Raw genomic sequence first — 5,461 nt, forward strand, 5'->3', positions numbered from 1 at the left:
CTATTGCCCATTACCATGTTCTTTGAATTTCCAGCTCCATACCCTAGTTCCTCCATTTCTGTTTCACCTCTTTGTTCATTAGGTTTTGAGTGCCATGTACTTGTTGCTGAGATTTCCAGATTTATGCCCTTGTTATGCATATGAGTTCCATCACCTTGTTCATGGGCATCTGAGTTCCATCGTCTTATTCTTGGGACTTCAGGTTCCTTTATCTTGTTCTTGGGGTACTGAGTTTCACAAACATCACTACAGGTTGTGAGATCCATCTCCTGTACTTGTGTTCTGAGTTCTAAGCCATTGTTATTAGGGTTTTGAGTTTCATGCTCTTCTTCCTGGTGTTTTGTGATCCATTCTGTTGTTCTCAGGATTGAGAGTTCAATCTCAGGGTTCTTGGGGTTCCGAGTTCCTTCCCCTTTTTCATTGAGTATTAAATTTCATCTACATGTTCTCTGGCGTCTGTTATCCATAACACTGTTGTGGTGATCAAGAGTTTCATAATTTCTTGTTGGTTTTAATTTCGCTGCCCAATTGTTTCATAGCTGTGATATCAATCACACAGTTTTCAGAGTTTTTAGTTCCATACCCTTGTTCTGGTTATCTGAGTTACTTCCCAGTTCTTGGGGTATCAACTACCATCCTATTTTCATTGTTTGAGCTCCGTCCAAATGTTCTCTAGATTCAGAGTCTCATCTTTTTTGTTGTAGTTGTCCGAGATCAATCGCCTTGTTCTAAGGGTTCAGAAAAAAAAAATGGCCCTATTCTTGGGACACTGAATTTCTTCCCTTTGGTGTCAGATTTCTGAGATTTGTTGTAGAGATTTCAATATCAGCACCATTGTTTTGGGATTGTGGGTTCCATCTCATTTTTCTCAAGGCTTCCAGTTCCATGTTCTTGTTGGGGATTAGAGATCAATTGCCTTGTTCCCACTGTCCTTATTCACATAACCTTGTTTTTGGAAACCCAATTTTTTCTTTTTCTTTTTTTTTCCATGGTGTATCTAGTTGTATCCCTTGTTCTTGGGGATCTGAGTTCCATCTCAATTATGTCTGGATTCCTAGTTCCATGGTTTTGCAGTTGGTCTTCCATTTCAATTTCTCTGTTAACAGAAATCTGTGTTCTGTACCCTTGTATGTGGAATTTCAGGTCCCTTCACTTTGTTCTTGGGGTTTTGAGTATCTTTGCATTTTCCTAGGGTCCTGATGTCTACCCCATGTTCTTGAAATTTCATGTTTCTTTCCCTTTTACAGAGATTCTCACTCTATCCCATTTTTATCAGAGCTCTGAATTCCATTGCCTTGTTCTTGTGACTGTAGAATACTTCCCCATATACTTGGGACTTTGTGGTTCATCCTATTTCTCTTGTGATTCTTAGGTGTATATCATTGCCCTGGGGATGTAAGTTCCATTCCCTTGAAATGGGATTCCTAATTTCATCCTTATTATCCTCACACTTCTGAGATCCATTCTTTTCCGTTTGGGTTCCAACTTCCATAGTCTTTTTCTTGGTGTTCTTTGTTTAATCAGCTATGCCGTATCTCAGGTTTTCGACTTTCATCCCCATAAAATAAGGACTTCCAGCTTAGTCATCTTGTTATTGAATTGTGAATTTCCACCCATTTTTCTCAATTCTCAGTTTCATCCCTTTGTTAGGGATTTGAGTTTAATTTCCTAGTTGTCCCTATACTCACATCACATTTTCTTGGAATTCCAAGTTCCTTCACCTTGTCCTTGGGTGTCTAGTTACATTCCCTATATCTTAGTGTTCTGAGTTTCATACCAATTATGTCTGTGTTCTGAGTTCCATGCCCTTGTAGTTGGATGTCCATTTCTATGCCCTTATTCACTTGCATCTGAGATCCATCACCTTGTCCTTGCCACTTCCTGTTCCTTTGAATTGTTCTTGTGTCCTAGAGTTCCATCATCAGTTTCTAGGGTTCTGTGCTTCATCCCTTGTTCTTGGAATTTCATGCCCCTTCCAAGGGACTCATTTTTGGGGACTCATTTTTATCCTTGCTCTCTAGGTTCTGAACAATCTCTATATCCTTGTAAATCTGAGCTCTTTCCCCTTTTTCACTGAGCATCAAATTCCATCCATATTTTCTCTGGCTTCTGATATTCATAGTATTATCGTCATGCTAAGGAGTTCTATTTTTTCATTGTTGCTTTGTCAAGATCTTATCCTTCATTCTAAACGATCTGATGATATACATCACTTTGTGTCAAAGTTCTGAATCCATCCTTTTGTTCTTAATTGTGTGAATAGGTTCCCAATGTTCTTGCTGTTTCAAGAACCATCATCATGTTTTCTGGGTCCTGAGTTTTGTACCTATTTTCTCTGGATTCAGAGTTCCAGCTCTATGTTTTATGGGTCCCTTTTTTGTCTTTTTCTTTTTGGGGTTCTGAACAATGGCTCTATTACTTGGAATCTGATTTTCATCCCCTTGTCATGCTTCTGCACTTCATCCCATTTGGTGTAGAAATTTCAAGCCCAGGCCCCTTGTACTGGAAGTATGGTTCCCATCCCATTTTCTCAATTCTCCAAATTCCCCTTTTGGGGATTCAAGTTCAATCTTCTTGTTCCTGCTGTTCTGATTCCAATGACCTTGTTCTTGGGATTATGAGTTTCTTTGCCTTGTTCTTTCATTATCTAGCTATATACCTTTGACCTCTGTTTTCCAAATTCTGTATCAGTGATCTCTACTTTCCCAGTTCCATCCCCTTGCTGTAGGGTTTCCATTTTCATCCCCTTGTTGAATGGAATCTGATTATGCCACCTTCTTCTGGCATTTTGTGTGCCTTCATCTTATTCTTGGGTTATTGAGTTCCATGTACATTTTCCAGCTTTCAGAGCTCCATCCCTTCTTCTTGGAATTCCAAGTTTTTTCCCATTCTTGGTGACTGGACTTCCATCCCCCTTTTTTCACGGTTTTAAATGATCTATCTTGGGCTTCTAAGTTTCTTTTCCTTTTTCATTCATTATCATATTATATTCCTATTTTCTCTGGTTTGTGATATCCACAACATTGTCCCCTTTGTAGCAATGCCGTTTTGTTGTTGTCTTTGATGTTGTTGTTAATGTTGTTGTTGTTGTTATTGTTGTTGTTGATTTTCTGAGTTATGTGTCCTTGTTCTACTAGTTCTGGTATCCATCACCTTGTTTTAGATGTCTGATTTCCACCCCCTTTATCTTAGTTGTCTAAGTAAATTTCCATTGTTCTTCCATGAAGTACCAACACATTGATTTCAGGGCTCTGACTTAATTCCCAATGTTCTTTGGATTCAGAATTTGATTGTTCTGTTGTAGTGGTCTGAGTTCTATTGACATCTTTGCATGGTTTGGAAAAATGGCCCTATTTTTGGGATTCTGAGTTTCTGCCCCTTGATGCCACACTTTCCCAGTTTTATCCCTTGTGTTTAGGGATTTCTAACCCAGACCCCTTGCTATGGAATTGTGGATTCCATCCTATTTTTCTCAAGCTTCTGAGTTCCATCCTTTTGTTGGGGATTCAAATTCAATCACCTTGTTTCCGTTGCTCTCATTACAATCACGTTGTTTTTTGGATTCTGATTTCCATCCACTCATTCTTGGGGTATCTATTTACATCCTTTTGATCTCAGTGGTCAGAGTTACATCCCAATGATATCTAGGTTCTGAGTTCCATGCCCTTGTAGGTAGGTTTCCATTACCTTCTTGTGCAATTTTGTACTTGGAATTTCAGTTTTATCACCTTTTTCTTGTATTATCAAGTCCATTTACATATTCTAAGCATCCTGAAGTCTATCCCATGTGTTTTGAATTCTGAGTTCCATTCCTTTCCTGTGAGATTGAGTCCCATTTCCTTCTTCTCAATGTTCTAGAGTCCACTATCTTGTTCTTTTTATTGTGGAACACTTCCCGATGCGGAGTTCTATAGACCAGTTGGTTGCCTTTGTGATTCCAAGATTCATCCCTTTGTGTTAGGGTTGTAAGTTTTATCCCAGAGAAATTGGGATTCGTAGGTCCATTTCTCTGTGCTCATGGTTCTCAGATCCAGTCAATTCCTATTGTATTTAAATATCCATAGCTCTTTTTTTTTTTCTTTTGGTGTTCTTAGTGTCATCATCTATGACTTGTCTCAGGTACACGAATTTCATTCCCTAGTAGAAGATAGTTGGACGTCAGTTCTGTTTGTTGTCCTGGAATTCTGATTTCCAACCCATTTTTCACAAGTCTCTGAATTATACCCATTTGTTGGTTATTGGAGTTAAATCACGTTGTTCCTACTTTTCTCATTCTCATCTCCTTGTTACCATGATTCTAAAGCCATTCTTTTCCTCATTGGGTTATGTAGTTATATCCCTTTTCTTGGTGTACAAAGTTTCAGACCAATGGTTTCTGAGTTCGGAGTTGCATTCCCTGATTATTGGGTTTCCATTTCTTTTCCCTTGTTTAGTAGAATCTGAGGTCCATCACCATGTTCTTGGCATTTCCTATTCCTTAGCCTTGCTCTGTGGTCATTGTGTGCCAACCAGTTCTATGGCTCTAAACTCCATCTTTTGTTTCTGGTGTCAATTTTTTAAAAATTGTTACTTTAATCATTGTTCAAGTGCAGTTTCTGTCCTAATCCCATCCCAGCCAACCCACCCATCCCTCCTTTCCTCCCTCCCTTTTCCACCCCCACTAGTTTTGTACATGTGTCCTTTATACTTGTTCCTGTAAACCTTTCCCCTTTCCCCCTGAAATTCCACAGAAATTCCTTCCCCTCTCGCCTCTGGTCACTGTCAGCCTGTTCTCTATTTCAGTGTTTTCAGCTATATTTTGTTTGTTTGTTTTCTTGTTTAGGCTCCTGTTAAAGGTGAGATCATATGGTATTTATCTTTTACCACCTGGCTTATTTCACTTAACATAATGCTTTCCAGCTCCATCCATGCTGTTGCAAAGGGTAGGAGCTTTTTCTTTCTTTCTGCTCCATAGAATTCTGTTGTATAAATGTACCATAGTTTTTTGATCCATTCATTTACTGATGGGCACCTAGGCTGCTTCCAGCACTTGGCTATTGTAATTGTGCTGCTATGAACATTGGGGTGCATAGGTTCTTTTGAATTGGTGTTTCAGGGTTCTTATGATATAATCCCAGCAGTGGAATTGCTGGGTCAAAAGGCAGATCCATTTTTGTTTTCTTAGAAAATTCCATACTGTTTTCCATAGTGGTTGTACCAGTCTGCAGTCCCACCAACAGTGAGTGCACTAGGATCCCTTTTTCTCCACAACCTCTCCAGCACTTGTTTGTTGCTTTATTTATGATGGCCATTCTGACTAGTGTGAAGGCGTATTTCATTGTGGCTTTAATTTGCATCTCTCTGATAGCTAGTAATAAGGAGCATCTTTTCACGTATCTCTGGATCCTCTGTGTGTCCTCCCTGGAGAAGTGTCTGTTCCAGTCCTTTGTCCATTTTTCAATAGGGTTGCTTGTCTTCTTAG

This window comes from Phyllostomus discolor, unplaced genomic scaffold (genome assembly GCF_004126475.2).
Source record: "Phyllostomus discolor isolate MPI-MPIP mPhyDis1 unplaced genomic scaffold, mPhyDis1.pri.v3 S12x, whole genome shotgun sequence".
In the NCBI taxonomy this organism is placed as follows: Eukaryota; Metazoa; Chordata; class Mammalia; order Chiroptera; family Phyllostomidae; genus Phyllostomus; species Phyllostomus discolor.